This window comes from Thalassophryne amazonica, chromosome 5 (assembly GCF_902500255.1).
Source record: "Thalassophryne amazonica chromosome 5, fThaAma1.1, whole genome shotgun sequence".
NCBI classification, from domain to species: Eukaryota; Metazoa; Chordata; class Actinopteri; order Batrachoidiformes; family Batrachoididae; genus Thalassophryne; species Thalassophryne amazonica.
In genome coordinates this window covers 87,951,705-87,976,853 of record NC_047107.1, presented here as the reverse complement: position 1 = coordinate 87,976,853, position 25,149 = coordinate 87,951,705, and the positions used below count along the sequence as shown (strand labels likewise).

The following is a 25,149-nucleotide window of genomic DNA, read 5'->3' as shown; positions in this document are numbered from 1 at the left end:
TAATACATAACGTACATATACGTACATATTCATAATGTAAACGCGAATATTAATACCACTAAATACGAGGTCTGTTAGAAAACTATCTGACCTTTTTATTTTTTGCAAAAACTATATGGATTTGAATATGTGCGCTTGCATCAGCCAAGCTTGAACCTTCGTGCGCATGTGTGAGTTTTTTCACGTTTGTCAGTTGCGTTATTCGCAACCGACCACTCCATCAACGTGCAAGTGATTTGCGATGCCAAGTTATCACTTCTAAACCAAGTGGCTACTTCTGTAGCCAAGTGCTTGCTCACAGGGGGTCGTTTTGACCGTTGGGGTTTTACATAATTATTGTATGGCCTTGCCTTACAATATAAAGCGCCTTGGGGCAACTGTTTGTTGTGATTTGGCGCTATATAAAAAAATTGATTGATTGAATTGAATTAAACGTGGTGGCTAAGTGGCCGGGGGGTACACACGATTCTTTTATTTTCCAAAACGGTTGTGTGGGCGCACGTCTGCGTGAAGGTGCACTGCGGGGCCAGAGCTATCTACTCGGTAAGTACTCAAATTGCGTTAATCTAAACAGGTTATCAGATTATTAACATGTTGGTATGGTTCTTCTAGGTGACAAGGGTTACGCTCTGACAGAGTATTTGATAACTCCACTGGCAAACCCTGCCAACTGAGCAGGAGCGCAGATTAACAGTGCTCACATGCGCCCTCACAGCACTGTGGAGAGCTGCTTCGGGCCACTAAAGGGCAGGTGGCTTTGTCTTGGACCAGCGGGGGGAGCGCTACTATACACCCCTGAGAAAGTGTGAGAAATCATTTTGGCTTGCACAGTTTTGCATAATATTGCACTAGCCAATGGGGTGCCTTTCGATGTACCTGGGCAGGATGAGGAGCCAATGCCCAGGGAACAGTGTCCAGAACAGTCTCCACCGGGGGCTATACGGAGGAGACAGGACCTCACTGATCGCTTTTAAAATGTAAGTGTACCTCAAACATTTGCAAGTGCACTGCAATAATCAGTAATGTGATGAAGTATCCTAGGTGAAATTGGCTAAATGCATATAAACACGAACATTTGGGTCATTAAACATTTTATTTCTTCAAAGTTTTGTTAATTTCTTTCAAAGTATCATTTATTGCCTCAAGCGTGCCTACTACGCTGTTGACCACCTCCATTACACTCTTCCACACAACATTTTTATGAGCACCTTTGACTCCACTTTTCAGACTGCCAAAAAGTACAAGTTTGTTTTTCTCCACCTCCAATGTTAGGATGCCAATTTCCATCTCCGAAAAGTTTTTCTTCTTCCCAGTGCTTCTTCTCTCCATGTTGAGCTCAGTGGGTGAGGCATCCGAACCATGAATATTTAAGGGCGTAACATGCTAATGATGATTAGCATGAAATTCAGCCGCCGCATTTATCAAGAGCCGACCATTCGTACGCTGGGACTGGTCAGATACGAATGTTTCATAAATCACGTGTGTCTTGTCGTGAGACCAGTTATGCGCTCAGATCTGCGCCTGTTTTTACGCAATGTTGATAAATGAGGCCAAGTATGAGCAGCTGGAGTATGTTGCACCACATCGTACCTCTGCTGTGGAGAAAAAAAAAAACTACACACCATTAAAAAAACACGGCAATTTATTGAATCCCTCTTGTCAAGCGGACAATACAAGTATGAATACATGTATGGTCATAGATGTACAGTCATGACATGGCATGAATGGAGTGGTGCGCTCTTATCATGTCTACATCTGCTGGCCCAGCATGTCCACTTGGCCCGCGTGTGTGTGTCTGGCCCGACCCGCATGTCCTGTGGGCAGCGCGTCCGCAGGACAGACATGTGGAACAGAGCTCACGTGGGTGATGTGACATTCAGATCGCCCGCTGTGTGTTCATATGATCTGGACAGTCCGTTTCATCTGGGACAGCCTGTCACGTGCGTGCTGTGTGCTCGCTTGCTGCAGCCCGTCGCAAAAATTGATATATGTAATATGTTTATGTATTTCCACATGAGGACAGCAAGCAGACACACGGGCATCACAGTGGACAGTTGTTAGGTCATGTCCTTCAAACACGTTACGTGTTCCCCAGCTGTGACATCCAGAACCAAGAGATCACAACAGCTGCTGCTGCCGGCGGCCATGCCCCCTTTCTGTTCAGCACACACACCAACGTGTCGCTCTTTGTTCTGTGTTATGTGATCTTTTTTTTTGTTATTTGTTATGTAATTGTGTATGTAGGTATTGCAGTACTTATTAATATACCTGTCCTCTCTGTGTTTTTAACGTGACACGTTGTTTGTGCACGGATGCGTCATTGCAGCTGTCAGTGAATCTCTGGCCGGCAATCAGCTGAGAGTGCCTTGCCGTGCTGTGTGCACTCAGATGTGGCTGGCCAGTCCCTATCCTGTACATAATATCAGCATTCCAGCAAGTGTGCTCCCTCCCCGCAGCATGCCACATGTACTGTGGGGGGCACACACAACACATGCACGCCAACATGTGTTGGGGGAGCTGACACACGGCACGCCACATGTGTTGCTTGCAATGCCACACTTGTGGGGGCCACTTAGACAAATTTCACATCCAGCTCGAAAATGGTTGTCTGCTCACTATTTTCCTGCTAACAGCGCAAAATGGCCACCACATTTTCTCATAGGGCACTCTCTGTCTTTCGGCCACTGGTGTGCACAAATAGTTGTAGCAACAGGTGTATGAGGCATTAGAGGCAGCTCCGATTTTTCATGAATGGCATACAATTCCTCCTTCGTGCACTACTCGGCTTCATTCATGTTATGTGTGACGGGGCCCCTTATATTTGTCCATGTTTTATATGTTTGTATTTTCACAAATTGCAGCTTTTTAAATGCAGTCACCTGTTGTTGAATTGATGTTGATGGTTTTTTGTATTTGCAAAGTGTTTTCTGAATTTCTGAGTTTTCTGAAAGTTGTGTGTTGTGGTACTGTGTTATCTTTATTTCTACTTGGTGCGTCAGAGCTCAGTAGATTTATTTATTCATGATGATCTTAACACAGGACATGTGCCTTGCAAAAGTAGTTCAGACCCTTGGTATTTTCACACATTTTAATTTATTTATGCCATTTCAAATACAAAAAGTAAATCAGGCTTCTCAATATAAAAATTTCTAAATTTATCTTCCTTAAACTCAAACTCAAAGCAAATTTCCAAAACTTGCTATAAATTAAATCAAATCAAATCAAATCAATTTTATTTATATAGCGCCAAATCACAACAAACAGTTGCCCCAAGGCGCTTTATATCGTAAGGCAAGGCCATACAATAATACGGAAAAACCCCAACGATCAAACCCGAGCCCTGTGAGCAAGCACTTGGCAACAGTGGGAAGGAAAAAAACTCCATTTTTAAAAGGAAGAAGAAACCTCCAGCAGAACAGTCTCAGGGAGGGGCAGTCTTCTGCTGGGGACTGGTTGGGGCTGAGGGAGGAGAACCAGGAAAAGACATGCTGTGGAGAGGAGCAGAGATCAATCACTAATGATTAAATGCAGAGTGGTGCATACAGAGCAAAAAGAGAAAGAAACACTCAGTGCATCATGGGAACCCCCCCAACAGTCTATGTCTATAGCAGCATAACTAAGGGATGGTTCAGGGTCACCTGATCCAGCCCTAACTATAAGCTTTAGCAAAAAGGAAAGTTTTAAGCCTAATCTTAAAAGTAGAGAGGGTGTCTGTCTCCCTGATCTGAATTGGGAGCTGGTTCCACAGGAGAGGAGCCTGAAAGCTGAAGGCTCTGCCTCCCATTCTACTCTTACAAACCCTAGGAACTACAAGTAAGCCTGCAGTCTGAGAGCGAAGCGCTCTATTGGGGTGATATGGTACTATGAGGTCCCTAAGATAAGATGGGACCTGATTATTCAAAACCTTATAAGTAAGAAGAAGAATTTTAAATTCTATTCTAGAATTAACAGGAAGCCAATGAAGAGAGGCCAATATGGGTGAAATATGCTCTCTCCTTCTAGTCCCTGTCAGTACTCTAGCTGCAGCATTTTGAATTAACTGAAGGCTTTTCAGAGAACTTTTAGGACAACCTGATAATAATGAATTACAATAGTCCAGCCTAGAGGAAATAAATGCATGAATTAGTTTTTCAGCATCACTCTGAGACAAGACCTTTCTAATTTTAGAGATATTGTGCAAATGCAAAAAAGCAGTCCTACTTATTTGTTTAATATGCGCATTGAATGACATATCCTGATCAAAAATGACTCCAAGATTTCTCACAGTATTACAAGAGGTCAGGGTAATGCCATCCAGAGTAAGGATCTGGTTAGACACCATGTTTCTAAGATTTGTGGGGCCAAGTACAATAACTTCAGTTTTATCTGAGTTTAAAAGCAGGAAATTAGAGGTCATCCATGTCTTTATGTCTGTAAGACAATTCTGCAGTTTAGCTAATTGGTGGCCTCTGGCTTCATGGATAGATAAAGCTGGGTATCATCTGCGTAACAATGAAAATTTAAGCAATGCCGTCTAATAATACTGCCTAAGGGAAACATGTATAAAGTGACTAAAATTGGTCCTAGCACAGAACCTTGTAGAACTCCATAATTAACCTTAGTCTGTGAAGAAGATTCCCCATTTACATGAACAAATTGTAATCTATTAGATAAATATGATTCAAACCACCACAGAGCAGTGCCTTTAATACCTATGGCATGCTCTAATCTCTGTAATAAAATTTTATGGTCAACAGTATCAAAAGCAGCACTGAGGTCTAACAGAACAAGCACAGAGATGAGTCCACTGTCTGAGGCCATAAGAAGATCATTTGTAACCTTCACGAATGCTGTTTCTGTACTACAACCCCTGGCAAAAATTATGGAATCACCGGCCTCGGAGGATGTTCATTCAGTTGTTTAATTTTGTAGAAAAAAAGCACATCACAGACATGACAGAAAACTAAAGTAATTTCAAATGGCAACTTTCTGGCTTTAAGAAACATTATAAGAAATCAAGAAAAATTGTGGCAGTCAGTAACGGTTACTTTTTTAGACCAAGCAAAGGGAAAAAAATATGGACTCACTCAATTCTGAGGAATAAATTATGGAATCACCCTGTAAATTTCCATCCCCAAAATTAACACCTGCATCAAATCAGATCTGCTCGATAGTCTGCATCTAAAAGGAATGATCACACCTTGACATGAATCATGGCTCCAACATGAGAGATGTCAATTGAAACAAAGGAGAGGATTATCAAACTCTTAAAAGAGGGTAAATCATCACGCAATGTTGGAAAAGATGTTGGTTGTTCACAGTCAGCTGTGTCTAAACTCTGGGCCAAATACAAACAATATGGGAAGGTTGTTAAAGGCAAACATACTGGTAGACCAAGGAAGACATCAAAACGTCAAGACAGAAAACTTAAAGCAATATGTCTCAAAAATCGAAAATGCACAACAACACAAATGAGGTGTTGGGGAAAGTGTAGTGACACGGACCCACAACAGGGGGCGCAAATGAACGGTCAATAGATGAGCCAAAAGGTAACAATTTAATGTTATGAATGTGCACAACGATTATACAGACAATCACAGAATCTGATAGCAGTCAATACACAAAGGTGACGTGTGGGCAGGCTCGAGGATAGAAGACGTCTGTCCTGAGAAGAGCCGGAACCACACGATTTCCACCGCCACTGAACCTGGTGAATACTGGAGCTGCCAAGTCCCGAATTCCCAGGTGATCACCGTCCCCGACTGTCGGATCTGGTACTGCTGGCGAGGAGCACAAACAGTGAGATGTGGGTGTGTGCACACCCAGTAACAAAAACAGTCAGAAGGTGGAAAGTCACCTCCACCTCTAATCACACACTCGTGCAGCTCCTGTTAAATCACTTATCTGGCTGGAGTGTGAAGCGAAGCCATCGCTGATCACACTTTACGCCAATCCCACAGATAAGGAAATGCCACAGGAATACGGCTGCAAAGAAGTTCAGATTATTACTCAATGTTTAAGTCAGCAGAGACAATTACCTTCACAGGTAGATGATATACCTACTGGTGGTTGGCTCTCACTGCGGTATTGTATCACTTCCTGTTCCGGAGCACAGCGGTGTTTTTCTGTATCTGTTAGCTGTTTAACTGCGCAGTTAGATTGATCTAGTTATCTAGATTACGATTTGTTTCCCAGTGTAATCTTTACGTGCCTTAACTAAAGCACTCCTTCTGCTGAATCACCTCTAAATTATTTACACATTATTCACTTTGCGTGTTTTTAGGAATCCGCTAGCTTAGCGTAGCTACTAGCTCTTAGCCGATTTAGCATGGCGGCTTCTCCTGTCTCTCCCGCACTTTTCTGCTCTGGGTGTGAAATGTTTAGTTATTCCTCGGCCTCCTTTAGCAGTAATGGTACTTGTAATAAGTGTAGCTTATTCGTAGCTTTGGAGGCCAGGCTGGGCGAATTGGAGACTCGGCTCCGCACCGTGGAAAATTCTACAGCTAGCCAGGCCCCTGTAGTCGGTGCGGACCAAGGTAGCTTAGCCGCCGTTAGTTCCCCCCTGGCAGATCCCGAGCAGCCAGGAAAGCAGGCTGACTGGGTGACTGTGAGGAGGAAGCGTAGCCCTAAACAGAAGCCCTGTGTACACCGCCAACCCGTTCACATTTCTAACCGTTTTTCCCCACTCGACGACACACCCGCCGAGGATCAAACTCTGGTTATTGGCGACTCTGTTTTGAGAAATGTGAAGTTAGCGACACCAGCAACCATAGTCAATTGTCTTCCGGGGGCCAGAGCAGGCGACATTGAAGGAAATTTGAAACTGCTGGCTAAGGCTAAGCGTAAATTTGGTAAGATTGTAATTCACGTCGGCAGTAATGACACCCGGTTACGCCAATCGGAGGTCACTAAAATTAACATTAAATCGGTGTGTAACTTTGCAAAAACAATGTCGGACTCTGTAGTTTTCTCTGGGCCCCTCCCCAATCGGACCGGGAGTGACATGTTTAGCCGCATGTTCTCCTTGAATTGCTGGCTGTCTGAGTGGTGTCCAAAAAATGAGGTGGGCTTCATAGATAATTGGCAAAGCTTCTGGGGAAAACCTGGTCTTGTTAGGAGAGACGGCATCCATCCCACTTTGGATGGAGCAGCTCTCATTTCTAGAAATCTGGCCAATTTTCTTAAATCCTCCAAACCGTGACTATCCAGGGTTGGGACCAGGAAGCAGAGTTGTAGTCTTACACACCTCTCTGCAGCTTCTCTCCCCCTGACATCCCCTCATTACCCCATCCCCGTAGAGACGGTGCCTGCTCCCAGACTACCAATAACCAGCAAAAATCTATTTAAGCATAAAAATTCAAAAAGAAAAAATAATATAGCACCTTCAACTGCACCACAGACTAAAACAGTTAAATGTGGTCTATTAAACATTAGGTCTCTCTCTTCTAAGTCCCTGTTGGTAAATGATATAATAATTGATCAACATATTGATTTATTCTGCCTAACAGAAACCTGGTTACAGCAGGATGAATATGTTAGTTTAAATGAGTCAACACCCCCGAGTCACACTAACTGTCAGAATGCTCGTAGCACGGGCCGGGGCGGAGGATTAGCAGCAATCTTCCATTCCAGCTTATTAATTAATCAAAAACCCAGACAGAGCTTTAATTCATTTGAAAGCTTGTCTCTTAGTCTTGTCCATCCAAATTGGAAGTCCCAAAAACCAGTTTTATTTGTTATTATCTATCGTCCACCTGGTCGTTACTGTGAGTTTCTCTGTGAATTTTCGGACCTTTTGTCTGACTTAGTGCTTAGCTCAGATAAGATAATTATAGTGGGCGATTTTAACATCCACACAGATGCTGAGAATGACAGCCTCAACACTGCATTTAATCTATTATTAGACTCTATTGGCTTTGCTCAAAAAGTAAATGAGTCCACCCACCACTTTAATCATATCTTAGATCTTGTTCTGACTTATGGTATGGAAATAGAAGACTTAACAGTATTCCCTGAAAACTCCCTTCTGTCTGATCATTTCTTAATAACATTTACATTTACTCTGATGGACTACCCAGCAGTAGGGAATAAGTTTCATTACACTAGAAGTCTTTCAGAAAGCGCTGTAACTAGGTTTAAGGATATGATTCCTTCTTTATGTTCTCTAATGCCATATAACAACACAGTGCAGAGTAGCTACCTAAACTCTGTAAGGGAGATAGAGTATGTCGTCAATAGTTTTACATCCTCATTGAAGACAACTTTGGATGCTGTAGCTCCTCTGAAAAAGAGAGCTTTAAATCAGAAGTGTCTGACTCCGTGGTATAACTCTCAAACTCGTAGCTTAAAGCAGATAACCCGTAAGTTGGAGAGGAAATGGCGTCTCACTAATTTAGAAGATCTTCACTTAGCCTGGAAAAAGAGTCTGTTGCTCTATAAAAAAAGCCCTCCGTAAAGCTAGGACATCTTTCTACTCATCACTAATTGAAGAAAATAAGAACAACCCCAGGTTTCTTTTCAGCACTGTAGCCAGGCTGACAAAGAGTCAGAGCTCTATTGAGCTGAGTATTCCATTAACTTTAACTAGTAATGACTTCATGACTTTCTTTGCTAACAAAATTTTAACTATTAGAGAAAAAATTACTCATAACCATCCCAAAGACGTATCGTTATCTTTGGCTGCTTTCAGTGATGCCGGTATTTGGTTAGACTCTTTCTCTCTGATTGTTCTGTCTGAGTTATTTTCATTAGTTACTTCATCCAACCATCAACATGTTTATTAGACCCCATTCCTACCAGGCTGCTCAAGGAAGCCCTACCATTATTTAATGCTTCGATCTTAAATATGATCAATCTATCTTTGTTAGTTGGCTATGTACCACAGGCTTTTAAGGTGGCAGTAATTAAACCATTACTTAAAAAGCCATCACTTGACCCAGCTATCTTAGCTAATTATAGGCCAATCTCCAACCTTCCTTTTCTCTCAAAAATTCTTGAAAGGGTAGTTGTAAAACAGCTAACTGATCATCTGCAGAGGAATGGTCTATTTGAAGAGTTTCAGTCAGGTTTTAGAATTCATCATAGTACAGAAACAGCATTAGTGAAGGTTACAAATGATCTTCTTATGGCCTCGGACAGTGGACTCATCTCTGTGCTTGTTCTGTTAGACCTCAGTGCTGCTTTTGATACTGTTGACCATAAAATTTTATTACAGAGATTAGAGCATGCCATAGGTATTAAAGGCACTGCGCTGCGGTGGTTTGAATCATATTTGTCTAATAGATTACAATTTGTTCATGTAAATGGGGAATCTTTCTTCACAGACTAAAGTTAATTATGGAGTTTCCACAAGGTTCTGTGCTAGGACCAATTTTATTCACTTTATATATGCTTCCCTTAGGCAGTATATTAGACGGTATTGCTTAAATTTTTCATTGTACGCAGATGATACCAGCTTTATCTATCCATGAAGCCAGAGGACACACACCAATTAGCTAAAACTGCAGGATTGTCTACAGACATAAAGGACATGGATGACCTCTAATTCCTGCTTTTAAACTCAGATAAAACTGAAGTTTATTGTACTTGGCCCCACAAATCTTAGAAACATGGTGTCTAACCAGATCCTTACTCTGGATGGCATTACCCTGACCTCTAGTAATACTGTGAGAAATCTTGGAGTCATTTTTTGATCAGGATATGTCATTCAAAGCGCATATAAACAAATATGTAGGACTGCTTTTTTGCATTTACGCAATATCTCTAAAATCAGAAAGGTCTTGTCTCAGAGTGATGCTGAAAAACTAATTCATGCATTTATTTTCCTCTAGGCTGGACTATTGTAATCATTATTATCAGGTTGTCCTAAAAGTTCCCTAAAAAGCCTTCAGTTAATTCAAAATGCTGCAGCTAGAGTGCTGACGGGGACTAGAAGGAGAGAGCATATCTCACCCATATTGGCCTCTCTTCATTGGCTCCTGTTAATTCTAGAATAGAATTTAAAATTCTTCTTCTTACTTATAAGGTTTTGAATAATCAGGTCCCATCTTATCTTAGGGACCTCGTAGTACCATATCACCCAATAGAGCGCTTCGCTCTCAGACTGCAGGCTTACTTGTAGTTCCTAGGGTTTGTAAGAGTAGAATGGGAGGCAGAGCCTTCAGCTTTCAGGCTCCTCTCCTGTGGAACCAGCTCCCAATTCAGATCAGGGGAGACAGACACCCTCTCTACTTTTAAGATTAGCTTTAAAACTTTCCTTTTTGCTAAAGCTTATAGTTAGGGCTGGATCAGGTGACCCGGAACCATCCCTTAGTTTATGCTGCTATAGACGTAGACTGCTGGGGGGTTCCATGATGCACTGTTTCTTTCTCTTTTTGCTCTGTATGCACCACTCTGCATTTAATCATTAGTGATCGATCTCTGCTCCCCTCCACAGCATGTCTTTTTTCCTGGTTCTCTCCCTCAGCCCCAACCAGTCCCAGCAGAAGACTGCCCCTCCCTGAGCCTGGTTCTGCTGGAGGTTTCTTCCTGTTAAAAGGGAGTTTTTCCTTCCCACTGTAGCCAAGTGCTTGCTCACAGGGGGTCGTTTTGACCGTTGGGGTTTTACATAATTATTGTATGGCCTTGCCTTACAATATAAAGCGCCTTGGGGCAACTGTTTCTTGTGATTTGGCGCTATATAAAAAAATTGATTGATTGATGATATCTCGGCAGCGAGGTGGAGATGACGTCCGGCTTTTATGGAGTGGATTGATGAAGTGGAGATGAGTGACAGCTGTCAACCCCGGCTGTGTCCGTGGCGGCAGCGCCCTCTCGTGCCTGAAGCCCGCACTTTAGGCAGGGCGCCCTCTGGTGGTGGGCCAGCAGTACCTCCTCTTCTGGCGGCCCACACAACATGAGGAAGGAATGGGAGGAAACTGGAGTCAACGTCTGTGACCGAAGTGTAAGAAACTGCCTAAAGGAAATGGGATTTACATACAGAAAAGCTAAACGAAAAGCCATCATTAACATCTAAACAGAAAAAACAAGGTTACAATGGGCTAAGGAAAAGCAGTCGTGGACTGTGGATGACTGGATGAAAGTCATATTCAGTGATGAATCTCAAATCTGCATTGGGCAAGGTGATGATGCTGGAAGTTTTGTTTGGTGCCGTTCCAATGAGATTTATAAAGATGACTGCCTGAAGAGAACATGTAAATTTCCACAGTCATTGATGATATGGGGCTGCATGTCAGGTAAGGCACTGGGGAGATGGCTGTCATTACATCATCAATAAATGCACAAGTTTACGTTGATATTTTGGACACTTTTCTGATCCCATCAATTGAAAGGATGTTTGGGGATGATGAAATCATTTTTCAAGATGATAATGCGTCTTGCCATAGAGCAAAAACTGTGAAAACATTCCTTGCAAAAAGACACATACGGTCAATGTCATGGCCTGCAAATAGTCGGATCTTAATCCAATTGAAAATCTTTGGTGGAAGTTGAAGAAAATGGTCCATGACAAGGCTCCAACTGCAAAGTGATCTGGCAACAGCAGTCAGAGAAAGTTGGAGCCAGATTGATGAAGAGTACTGTTTGTCACTCATTAAGTCCATGCCTCAGAGACTGCAAGCTGTTATAAAAGCCAGAGGTGGTGCAACAAAATACTAGTGATGTGTTGGAGCGTTCTTTTGTTTTTCATGATTCCATAATTTTTTTCCTCAGAATTGAGTGATTCCATATTTTTTCCCTCTGTTTGGTCTAAAAAAGTAACCGTTACTGACTGCCACAATTTTTTTTTCCTGATTTCTTATAGTGTTTCTTAAAGCCAGAAAGTTGCCATTTGAAATGACTTTAGTTTTGTGTCATGTCTGTGATCTGCTTTTTTTCTACAAAATTAAACAACTGAATGAACATCCTCCGAGGCCGGTGATTCCATAATTTTTGCCCGGGGTTGTATGATGAATTCTAAAACCTGACTGAAACTCTTCAAATAGACCATTCCTCTGCAGATGATCAGTTAGCTGTTTTACAACTACCCTTTCAAGAATTTTTGAGAGAAAAGGAAGGTTGGAGATTGGCCTATAATTAGCTAAGATAGCTGGGTCAAGTGATGGCTTTTTAAGTAATGGTTTAATTACTGCCACCTTAAAAGCCTGTGGTACATAGCCAACTAATAAAGATAGATTGATCATATTTAAGATCGAAGCATTAATTAATGGTAGGGCTTCCTTGAGCAGCCTGGTAGGAATGGGGTCTAATAGACATGTTGATGGTTTGGAGGAAGTAACTAATGAAAATAACTCAGACAGAACAATCGGAGAGAAAGAGTCTAACCAAATACCGGCATCACTGAAAGCAGCCAAAGATAACGATACATCTTTGGGATGGTTATGAGTAATTTTTTCTCTAATAGTTAAAATTTTATTAGCAAAGAAATTCATGTCATTACTAGTTAAAGTTAAAGGAATACTCGGCTCAATAGAGCTCTGACTCTTTGTCAGCCTGGCTACAGTGCTGAAAAGAAACCTGGGGTTGTTCTTATTTTCTTCAATTAGTGATGAGTAGTAAGATGTCCTAGCTTTACGGAGGGCTTTTTTTATAGAGCAACAGACTCTTTTTCCAGGGCTAAGTGAAGATCTTCTAAATTAGTGAGACGCCATTTCCTCTCCAACTTACGGGTTATCTGCTTTAAGCTGCGAGTTTGTGAGTTATACCACGGAGTCAGGCACTTCTGATTTAAAGCTCTCTTTTTCAGAGGAGCTACAGCATCCAAAGTTGTCTTCAGTGAGGATGTAAAACTACTGACGAGATACTCTATCTCACTTACAGAGTTTAGGTAGCTACTCTGCACTGTGTTGGTATATGGCATTAGAGAACATAAAGAAGGAATCATATCCTTAAACCTAGTTACAGCGCTTTCTGAAAGACTTCTAGTGTAATGACAACTTATTCCCCAACTGCTGGGTAGTCCATCAGAGTAAATGTAAATGTTATTAAGAAATGATCAGACAGAAGGGAGTTTTCAGGGAATACTGTTAAGTCTTCAATTCTATACAATAAGTCAGAACAAGATCTAAGATATGATTAAAGTGGTGGGTGGACTCATTTACATTTTGAGCAAAGCCAATTGAGTCTAATAATAGATTAAATGCAGTGTTGAGGCTGTCATTCTCAGCATCTGCGTGGATGTTAAAATCGCCCACTATAATTATCTTATCTGAGCTAAGCACTAAGTCAGACAAAAGGTCTGAAAATTCACAGAGAAACTCACAGTAACGACCAGGTGGACGATAGATAATAACAAATAAAACTGTTTTTTGGGACTTCCAATTTGGATGGACAAGACTAAGAGTCAAGCTTTCAAATGAATTAAAGCTCTGTCTGGGTTTTTGATTAATTAATAAGCTGGAATGGAAGATTGCTGCTAATCCTCCACCTCGGCCCGTGCTACGAGCATTCTGGCAGTTAGTGTGACTCGGGGGTGTTGACTCATTTAAACTAACATATCATCCTGCTGTAACCAAGTTTCTGTAAGGCAGAATAAATCAATATGTTGATCAATTATTATATCATTTACTAACAGGGACTTAGAAGAGAGAGACCTAATGTTTAATAGACCACATTTAACTGTTTTAGTCTGTGGTGCAGTTGAAGGTGCTATATTATTTTTTCTTTTTTAATTTTTATGCTTAAATAGATTTTTACTGGTTATTGGTGGTCTGGGAGCAGGCAAATTAATTAAAAATATAAAAGTCAAGATGATGGGTTGCATACATAATGGAATGCTTTGGTATCTTCTTCTTCTTTGTCTTTCGGCTGTTCCCGTTAGGGGTCGCCACAGTAGATCAATCGTTTCCATCTCTCCCTGTCCTCTGTATCTTCCTCTGTCAGACCAACCACCTGCATGTCCTCTCTCAGCACATCCATGAACCTCCTCTTTGGTCTCCCTCTTCTCCTCCTGCCTGGTGGCTCCATCCTCAGCATCCTTCTCCATATATACCCTGGGTCCCTCCTCTGCACATGTCCAAACCATATCAATCTCGCCTCTCTGACTTTGTCTCCAAACCGTCCCACCTGAGCTGTCCCTCTGATATGTTCATTCCTAATCTTGTCCATTCTTGTCACTCCCAAAGAGAATCTCATCATCTTCAGCTCTGCCACCTCCAGCTCTGCCTCCTGTCTTTTTGTTAGTGCCACTGTCTCTAAACCATACAACATAGCTGGTCTCACTACTGTTTTGTAAACTTTCCCCTTCACTCTTGCTGATATTCTTCGGTCACAAATCACTCCTGCCACCTTTCTCCACCCACTCCACCCCGCCTGCACTCTCTTCTTCATCTCTCTACCACACTCTCCATTACTTTGAACAGTTGACCCCAAATATTTAAACTCATCTACTTTCACCACTTCTACTCCTTGTAACTGCACTATTCCACTGGGCTCCCTCTCATTCACACACATGTACTCAGTCTTGCTTCTACTGACTTTCATTCCCCTTCTCTCCAAAGCATATCTCCACTTCTCCAGACTAGACTCAACTTGCTCTCTACTCTCACTACAGATCACAATGTCATCTGCAAACATCATAGTCCATGGGGACTCCTGTCTGATCTCATCTGTCAACCTGTCCATCACCACTGCAAGAAAGGACTCAGAGCTGATCCTTGGTGTAACCACCTCCACCTTGAATGAGTCTGTCATTCCGACTGCGCATCTCACCGCTGTCACACTATTCTTGTACATGTCCTGCACTACCCTAACATACTTCTCACCCACTCCAGACTTCCTCATACAATGCCACAACTCTTCTCTTGGCACCCTATCATAAGCTTTTTCTAAGTCCACAAACACACAATGTAACTCTTTCTGTCCTTCTCTGTACTTTTCCAACAGTATTCTCAGAGCAAACATTGCATCTGTAGTGTTCTTTCTCGGCATGAAACCATATTGCTGCTCACAGATCTTCGCCTGTTTTCTAAGCCTAGCTTCTACTACTCTTTCCCATAACTTCATGCTGTGGCTGATCAGCTTTATGCCTCTGTAGTTACTGCAGCTCTGCACATCACCCTTGTTATTGAAAATAGGAACCAGCACACTTCATCTCCACTCCTCAGGCATCCTCTCACTTTCCAAGATTTTATTAAACAATCTGGTTAGAAACTCTACTGCTATCTCTCCTAGACATTTCCATGCCTCCATTGGAATGTCATCTGGACCAACTGCCTTTCCACTCTTCATCCTCTTCATAGCAGCCCTGTAAATAATCAGTTTTATTGCAGTTTTCTTCAGACAATTCAGGAGATGGATACATGAACATTTCCAAGTCACTGAATATGTCTTGGACTTAATTTACATCAGTTATGAAGAAATACAAACAGTATGGCACTCTAGGGTAAATCTGTGTGGAGTAGACAGTTCTCAAAAAAATGAGCAACTGTGCAAGAAGGAGAAGAGTGAGGAAAGCCACCAAGACACCCAGACAACCCAGAAAACCCTTTAGGCTTCTGTGACTGTGATTGGAGAAATTTTGCAGTGTATATTTTGCATTTTGCATCACCAGTTATACAGCTTCATGATGAAGCAGTACAGAGGAGGATTTTCTTTCACCAAAACATCAAATCTAGGCTTGCATCTCAGATGTACCTTCTGGCAAATTGTAGCTGAACTTTCACATAATCTTTTTAAGAAAACCTTCCACTTGGTAACACCTTGAAAGGGATCTTTTTGTGTAATATCAGGGGTTTCTTTCCTACTTTTTGCAGGTTGGGGTTTTATATTGAGAATCCTGATTTACTTTTTGTATTTGAAATGGCATAAATAAAATGTGTGAAATTCCGAATACTTTTGCAAGGCACTGTATATGCATATCCAACTCAAAGTTAGGAAATGACAAATTTGCTGATGACAAAATGATTACATCAGCCTCATCCATCTTTCAGCTGTTCTGTGTTGAACACAGTCTGCAGCACTCTGTATGTCTGCAGCTCATCCACAGGTTTTCTGCGTGTCTTAACAAGAATTCTGCATGAAAATGTTTTCAGTCAGACGTTGTGTTTCACATCTTTCCTTCTTGTAAAACACAGCTCTCCTGAACAGCCTGACTGAATAATTTTATCCCGTAAATAAACAGGCCCTGCTCCTTCTCCAGATTGCTGATGTCAAAATTCCTTTAAAATTCTCAAAATGTGAGCTGTTATCTGATATGATTCATTCTGACAAGGATCAGCGAGTGTGAACCTTTTTCCCTCATGGTGTTCTTTCCTTCACATCCGACAAGATGAATGAGGCTGATGAGTTTCTCAGTTTCCATTTTGGCCTCTGCAGATTTGGCTTTCACGGTTTCTCTCTCACAGTGTAGCCGCTTTATGGGAGTCGTGAGAAATCGAAAAACAACTTTGTTAAGATATTGAGCTGATGTGAGTAATAGAGTGGGCAGAAGTAGAAAGGCAGAAACAGAAAGAAAACTCTGGTAACGGGTCATAAATTACACTTTTTACAGAACAATTGCGATTTGAGCTGGGTGTCAAATGTGATCGGTGAGAGCAGAGCCAGTGGGTTTCCTCTCGATGCTGAGCTCCAGGTTTCAGTAAGAGTGAGAAAATGAGGACAGAACCAATTAGTCCCTGTGGGCTGATGGACCAACATCGTGCCAAAGTTGTGCAGAAATGAGAAACTCAGATGTTCAGTAAATGACAACTTTCTGACTCTTTTTGTGGACTTAAGTGTGAAGATAAGCCTCCTGTGTTGCCTTTAATATCTTATTAAACTTAATACAAAACAGAAATACTATAACAAACTCAGTAACTGGAGAAGAGCTAAAACATTTTGATTTCTCTGCAAACTTTATTTTAAATTCAAAGGTTTCACTACTTTCAAATGTACTTGACCTTGAAAATATACATTTCTCAATATGATAATCTCCAGCTAATGTTTACTATTTGCAGTTACAAGCACTGTGCAAAATGCAAATGTGAATAACAATGCAGATATTTTTTTTCCTCATTAGTGGATGTTCAAATAGTCTGATTGCAATAAACATCTATCATTTTCTACACCTGCTTACTCCAGTCAAGGGTCATGGGGGCTGGAGCCTATCCCAGCTGTCTTTGTGTAAGGCAAGGTACATCCTGGAAAGGACGCCAGTCTATCACAGGTCTACATAAAGACATACAGTCACATTCACACACACAGACCTGCCGTCAATTTGGAGTCACCAATTAATCTAACCTGCATGTTTTTTGGATATGGGACAGGGCTGGATCCAGAGTGAAAATCTGACAGATGTATTTTTGCCCAATGATAAAATAAAAATCGTACACATCTTGCTATTCAGTAATCTTCATTCTTTTATTCGTGTGCAACATACACTGTCACACTTCGTTTAATATATTTATTACACTTCATGGACCATAGCGAACACTTCTTATTTGTATAAATATGATGTCCTAAAAAACAACACTATAACAAAAATTGACTGTAAACAGGATCAAATGTATTGCCTAATTTTGATTGGTATCAGTCTTCTGTGAACTGTCTGTATCTCAGTATATTATTATTAAGAATATATGCAGTCATATTTTTATTGATTTTATCAATTGAAAAAAAAAATTGTACAGTAGTGTTCAGAATAATATACTCAACAAAAATATAAACGCAACACTTTTGGTTTTGCTCCCATTTTGTATGAGATGAACTCAAAGATCTAAAACTTTTTCCACATGTACAATATCACCATTTCTCTCAAATATTGTTCACAAACCAGTCTAAATCTGTGATAGTGAGCACTTCTCCTTTGCTGAGATAATCCATCCCACCTCACAGGTGTGCCATATCAAGATGCTGATTAGACACCATGATTAGTGCACAGGTGTGCCTTAGACTGCCCACAATAAAAGGCCACTCTGAAAGGTGCAGTTTTGTTTTATTGGGGGGGGATACCACCATTTGCCTCATGCAGTGCAACACATCTCCTTCGCATCATCCGTGAAGAGAACACCTCTCCAGCGTGCCAAACACCAGTGAATGTGAGCATTTGCCCACTCAAGTCGGTTACGACGACGAACTGGAGTCAGGTCGAGACCCAGATGAGGACGCCGAGCATGCAGATGAGCTTCCCTGAGACGGTTTCTGACAGTTTGTGCAGAAATTCTTTGGTTATGCAAACCGACTGTTTCAGCAGCTGTCCGAGTGGCTGGTCTCAGACGATCTTGGAGGTGAACATGCTGGATGTGGAGGTCCTGGGCTGGTGTGGTTACACGTGGTCTGCGGTTGTGAGGCTGGTTGGATGTACTGCCAAATTCTCTGAAACGCCTTTGGAGACGGCTTATGGTAGAGAAATGAACATTCAATACACGAGCAACAGCTCTGGTTGACATTCCTGCTGTCAGTATGCCAACTGCACGCTCCCTCAAATCTTGCGACATCTGTGGCATTGTGCTGTGTGATAAAACTGCACCTTTCAGAGTGGCCTTTTATTGTGGACAGTCTAAGGCACACCTGTGCACTAATCATGGTGTCTAATCAGCATCTTGGTATGGCACACCTGTGAGGTGGGATGGATTATCTCAGCAAAGGAGAAGTGCTCACTATCACAGATTTAGACTGGTTTGTGAACAATATTTGAGGGAAATGGTGATATTGTGTATGTGGAAAAAGTTTTAGATCTTTGAGTTCATCTCATACAAAATGGGAGCAAAACCAAAAGTGTTGTGTTTATATTTTTGTTGAGTGTAGAAGTGCTATGTGACTAAAAAGATTAATCAAGGTTTTGAGTATATTTCTTATTGTTACATGGGAAACAAGGTACCAGTAGATTCAGTAGATTCTCACAAATCCAACAAGACCAAGCATTCATGATATACACACTCTTAAGGCTATGAAATTGGGCTATTAGTAAAAAAAAAACAAAAAGTAGAAAAGGGGGTGTTGCTTTTTTAGCAATCCCGTGAATCACTAAACTAGTATTTAGTTGTATAACCACAGTTAGTAAAAAAAAAGTAGAAAAGGGGGTGTTCACAATAATAGTAGTGTGGCATGCAGTCAGTGAGTTTGTCAATTTTGTGGAACAAACAGGTGTGAATCAGGTGTCCCCTATTTAAGGATGAAGCCAGCACCTGTTGAACATGCTTTTCTCTTTGAAAGCCTGAGGTAAATGGGACATTTAAGACATTGTTCAGAAGAACAGCGTAGTTTGATTAAAAAGTTGATTGGAGAGGGGAAAACTTATACGCAGGTGCAAAAAATTATAGGCTGTTCATCTACAATGATCTCCAATGCTTTAAAATGGACAAAAAAAAAAAGACGCGTGGAAGAAAATGGAAAACAACCATCAAAATGGATAGAAGAATAACCAGAATGGCAAAGGCTCACCCATTGATCAGCTCCAGCATGATCAAAGACAGTCTGGAGTTACCTGTAAATGCTGTGACAGTTAGAAGACGCCTGTGTGAAGCTAATTTATTTGCAAGAATCCCCCGCAAAGTCCCTCTATTAAATAAAAGACATGTGCAGAAGAGGTTACAATTTGCCAAAGAACACATCAACTGGCCTAAAGAGAAATGGAGGAATATTTTGTGGACTGATGAGAGTAAAATTGTTCTCTTTGGGTCCAAGGGCCGCAGACAGTTTGTGAGGCGACCCCAAACTCTGAATTCAAGCCACAGTTCACAGTGAAGACAGTGAAGCATGGTGGTGCAAGCATCATGATATGTATGTTTCTCCTATTATGGTGTTGGGCCTATATATCGCATACCAGGTATCATGGATCAGTTTGGATATGTCAAAATACTTGAAGAGGTCATGCCCTTGAAATGGGTGTTTCAACAAGATAATGACCCCAAGCACACTAGTAAACAAGCAAAATCTTGGTTCTAAACCAACAAAATTAATGCCTCACAGATGTGAAGAAATCATGAAAAACTGTGGTTATACAACTAAATACTAGTTTAGTGATTCACAGGATTGCTAAAAAAGCAGTTTGAACATCATAGTTTTGAGTTTGTAGCGTTAACAGCAGATGCTACTATTATTGTGAACACCTCCTTTTCTACTTTTTTTTTTTTTTTTACTAATTGCCCAATAACATAGCCTTAAGAGTGTGCATATCATGAATGCTTGGTCTTGTTGGATTTGTGAGAATCTACTGAATCTACTGGTACCTTGTTTCCCATGTAACAATAAGAAATATACTCAAAACCTGGATCAATCTTTTTAGTCACATAGCACTATTATTATTCTGAACACTACTGTACGTATATCAAGTGAAACTTCATCCAGAATCCGGATCCAGATCACCTCCAAAATTTAATGGGTTCTTCCATATCCTAATATCTATCTGTGGTCATTTTGTCAAAATCGGTGCAGTAGTTTTGACGTAATCCTGCTAACAGACAGCCACACAAATAAATAACGATGATTTTATTACGTCCTTGGTGGACATAAAACCTTCAGTTAAAAGAAAAACTTGATTTCTCGCTATATGTACTGTTCAATATATGATTGCCGCTGTAAACCGTTTCATAATAAAATGACTGTAAAACATGATTAAATACAACATATTTCACTATAAATGACAAGAAACTGCCTAAAAGGCATTGTTTAGTTTTAGCACTTAAAAGAGTTTGTCTGGTCAAGTTACCAAAGATGAATTTAAAACAATCACATTTTAGTTATTTGTATTGATTAAAAACATGAAATATTTGACAGAACTGTATTGTTTTTAAATAATTTGATGTGCCTGAAACCTTTGCACAGTCCTGTATGTTTCATACAAAGCTCAGGCCCGTATAACGGTTCTCAACCATGAAGCTGTTTGTGATTCTTTATGGGATTTTTTTTCTTTAAAAATAAATAAATAAATGATTGCTAAGTGCCGTGTGACTGGGCCATTACATATTCAAAATGCATATCCGATATGTGGCATGTACAGGCAAATCAGGTCCCTTGTATGTGACTGTGTAGGAAATGTAGCAACCATTTTATTTTTGTGCCTGTCACTTTAAATGGAGAGAAGCTGTTGTTTGCCACGACCCTTCTTACGGTCCCTCTCATCTATCTGGGACATATGTCTGCAACATACCTATGTCCCAGAAGAAGTTTAAAACAAAGCAAACCTTTGCTTATAAGATAAGATAATCCTTTAATAGTCCCATGACGTGGAAATTTCCGATGTTTCAGCAGCACAGAGACAGTCACAGAACAACAGTGAAAATATGCAAAAATAAGGTAAAGAAAAATAATGACCAAAATATGGAAATCAAGTTCTGTGCGGAATAACAATATATACAGGGGAACAGATTACACTATATACAAGCAGAAAGAATGTTTTGTAATATTGCATGAGTGCATTAGTACAACAGGAGAATTTCTAAATGCACAGTCACGTGACTGTGGTATTTTGAGGATGTTTAACATATGACAACAACCATGTAAAATGGGGGGACAGAAACAAATTTTTGCCCATCATGTCCCCATTAACCTTGTTTTTTTTTTTAACCCACTATCTGCACTTTTTTTGTGCAATGGAAATGTTGGGCCGTGTCAAGAATGTAACTTTCATAGAGATTGTTTCCACAATACTTATTTTTTCATTGTAAAATCCTTCACAAGGGGGATATTGTATCCTGACATGAAGAACAAAACGCCAGCCAGCTTGAGAAGAGTCTCAGCAAGTGCAAGCCACCACATACCACATTATAACAAGTATCTTACCACACTTACACTGGAACCAAGTCAAAACATATGGACTGAAGGGGGGGGGTCCCACCTCAGGATCGAGCCATAAGTCATGATGAAATACCTCAGAGAACAACATGAGCACAATCACCATCCTGAAGGTGGAAAACAAAAACCAGACACTCAGCTAACAAAGAGATAACACTTTTTTACTTCATCTGAGTAAATAAGGAAAACAGCCACTGAAACCAGGAACAATAGGATTGTAAAAATTTAATTTTTGAATGAAATTATCATTTTTTAAAATGCATTCTTGTTTATTCATAAGTGATGGCCAGCCTATAATGAACATGTTCATGCATTTATTTTCTCTTTCAAAGCTACAAAACAGATGACAAAAAACTGTATTACCTTATAAATGCCAACAAGAGATATAAAATTCTCAGGGGAAGAAATTCCTCATAATGAACTTGTAATTTACGCTGTAAGTCAAATTGTAATCTGCTCTGTGTCAGTGGTAATGGTAAATGGACTGCATTTATATAGCACTTTTCATTCTGCATCAGATACTCAAAGTAAAAGGTAAGTCCCTTCGGCTGCTCCCTTGTTTGCACTCGGGGTCGCCACAGCAAATCCAAGGAGGATCTGCATGTTGAATTGGCACACGTTTTACGCCGGATGCCCTTCCTGAAATGTGGCAGGGGTGGGATTTGAACCCGGAACCTTCTGCACTGAAACCAAGCGCATTAACCACTTGGCCACCACCCCTGCTCATCAGATACTCAAAGTGCTTTACAAATAATGCCTCACATTCACCCTGATGTCAGGGTGCTGCCATACAAGGTACTCACTACACACCAGGAGCAACTAGGGGATTAAGAACCTTGCCCAAGGGCCCTTAGTGATTTTCCAGTCAGGCAAGCCCAACGCTTAACCACTAGACTATCACCTCCCCATTACACTGGTAATGCGCTGTAATGTATAAGATTTCAATAAATAAATAAAAAGGTGCATATGAAGGGTTCAAATGCAAAACCCAGTATCTCCAAAACCATAAATTTTTAGTTGAGGCCAACATGTACTTGGCTGTCAAGGGGACCATCAGTGTGCAAAATATATGAAAGAATTTGAGAAAACTGTTTTCATCTGTGCATTTCCGAATATGGTTTCCTTTAAATCTTCATTTTCAACTGCATTTTTCTCCATAAAAAAAAAAAAAAAAATACTTACTGGGTTTTGCATTTGAACTCTTCCTATGTACCGAGGCCATAACACATCTAAGGGCTGCTTCATCCATAGTACGAAGTTTGGACAAAGTGCATACTTAGTGCGAATGATGCAGGAATTGTGTGCAAACCATGTAATGTCATCCCTGCCTCCAATGCCTCATACACCTGTTGCTACAACTATTTGCACACACAAGCGCCTGAAAGACAAAGTGTGCACTGTGCGAATCCATCGCACCCTCTCGTGGCAGGCGCCAACCAAATTCCAGGTAACATGCACAAACATGTAACACCGCTCGCATGGCACTTATAAAATGCGTGGCCAGTTGCACTCTTGGCATGACAGCAGACTGCAGACAATCACTTTCGTACTTGCAGAGAAATGTGTCTACTGTAAGTCCCACATGAGTGTGGCTTTGGTGTGTGCCCTGAGATGACAGGAGGTGTCCCCCCCCGCTGAAGCGGCAGTGTAAATCTGTGGATCTGGACATCCCAGCTGAACACCACGTACTGTGTTTGGACGGACATGGACAAACAACTGCCCACTGTGACGTGCACGTGTGTCTGTTTACTGTTATCAAGTGGACATAAATAAAAACATATATCACTGTGTCGACATGCTGCAGCCAGCGAGTGCACACATGGCGCACACATGTACAGGCTGCTCCCAGGTTGAAACGGACTGTCAGATCAGAACACGCAGCAAGTGATCTCATTGTCACGTCACCCACGTGAGCTCTATTCCACATGACGCAGTGTCCTGCAGTGCGTCGTCCACAAGCGTGGCCGGTTGGAGACGCGCCAACAGATGTGGACATGAATGAGATGAGCGAACTGCTTCTCATTCATGTCATTTCATGACTGTATGTCTGTGACCATGGGTCATTTACAGAGAAACAGACGGATCATATTTGTATCTTTCGCTTGATAAATGTGTTGTTTTTATATGGTGTGTGATTTTAATTTATTTTGTAATACTTCCATATCCTTCCTGATATGAGGCAGATTCCCACAGCTTTCAAAGAACAGCTCTGTAGCTCAGTGGTAAAGTCTCTGACTGGCAATCAGAGCTTTTAGATGGTGCGAGTTTGCGTCCAGTGGGTCATATGTTTTTTTTTTTGTTTTTTTTTCACATAAGTGGTGCAATGTGGTCCCATAGGTACTGGCTGGTATTTTTATTTCCTCCACATAAGCAGCGTAATGTGCCACAGCTGGCACTGTGTGTTCCTGCCCGAAAGACACTGGTGCATGCGTGAACTCTCGCACCAGGTTTGTGCACGCCTGCCCGTCAGCACGATGTTTCGTGGTGCACTAATTTCAAACTGTTTCTCACTGTTTCACCGTTTTCATCCAAACGCTGTCCAACCTTTGCACTATGTTTGAAGGGGCCCTTATAATGGGTTCAAACCTCAGATTATTCAAAGTTGTCAGCAAAAATATTCATTTAAATTGAAGATGGATTAGAATTCTAATTCACACGTTCATAAGTCATTAGTAGGTTGATGCTTGCCTCTTTGCAGTTAACATCTCCTGTGATGAGATCTATATTATAATAGCCAAGTGTGTGCGTGCGTGTGTATGGCTTCGATCACTGCAAAACCGGAGAGAGCTGACATTTGTCGTTTGATATGCTTATATATTTTGGGTCAAGGATGAACGCTGCAAAAGCAGAAATAGCGCAAATATGCACATTGTGCTGCAATGCACCATGGGAATTTTGGGGTTTTGAGGATTTAAATGTTATTGTGGTTTATGTTTAACAGTGTTGTTAGTGTTACTGATTTATTGTGTTTTTGTAGTTCAATTGTTTTAGTCACTTTAATTAAGTGTTAAGTTGCTGGTACCGTGAATGACTTAAGTGTTATTTTGGGACCATGAGTGAAATGTGTAGTGCTTTTAATGCCTTCCACCGCCGTCTTTATTTGTCAGATTAAAAGCACCTGCTTACAGCAGATTGCAGAAAGACAAAAAGCTGTGCATGCTTGCGATTTTGATCACACACAAACTGTGGAGAGCTGACATTTGCTGTTTGGTATGCTTATATACTTTGGGTCAAGGATGAACGCTGCCAAAACTGAACGTTGATATGATTAATATTTTTATAGAAGCTACATATATTAGCTAACAACACTGAACAATAGACATTGATATTTACATCCTGGTCTTACACATCATTCCAGCAGGGGGCAGTAGATCATCTATATTTTAAAAGTGTTAGTACATGTGTGAGTGCGTGTGTGATTTTATTTAGTAAGTTCGGTGTAAGTACATAATATAACTGTAA

General features: G+C 40.9%; 1 long non-coding RNA gene across 1 annotated transcript in view; it reads right to left on the bottom strand.

Annotated features, from left to right (window-relative positions):
* Nucleotides 1-13,155: 13,155 nt before the first annotated feature.
* Nucleotides 13,156-25,149, bottom strand: part of LOC117509830 — a 26,236-nt gene continuing 14,242 nt past the window's right edge. Inside the window, exon 3 of the long non-coding RNA XR_004560550.1 lies at nucleotides 13,156-13,168. This is a non-coding gene — a long non-coding RNA (uncharacterized LOC117509830). The remainder of the gene's footprint in view (nucleotides 13,169-25,149) is intronic.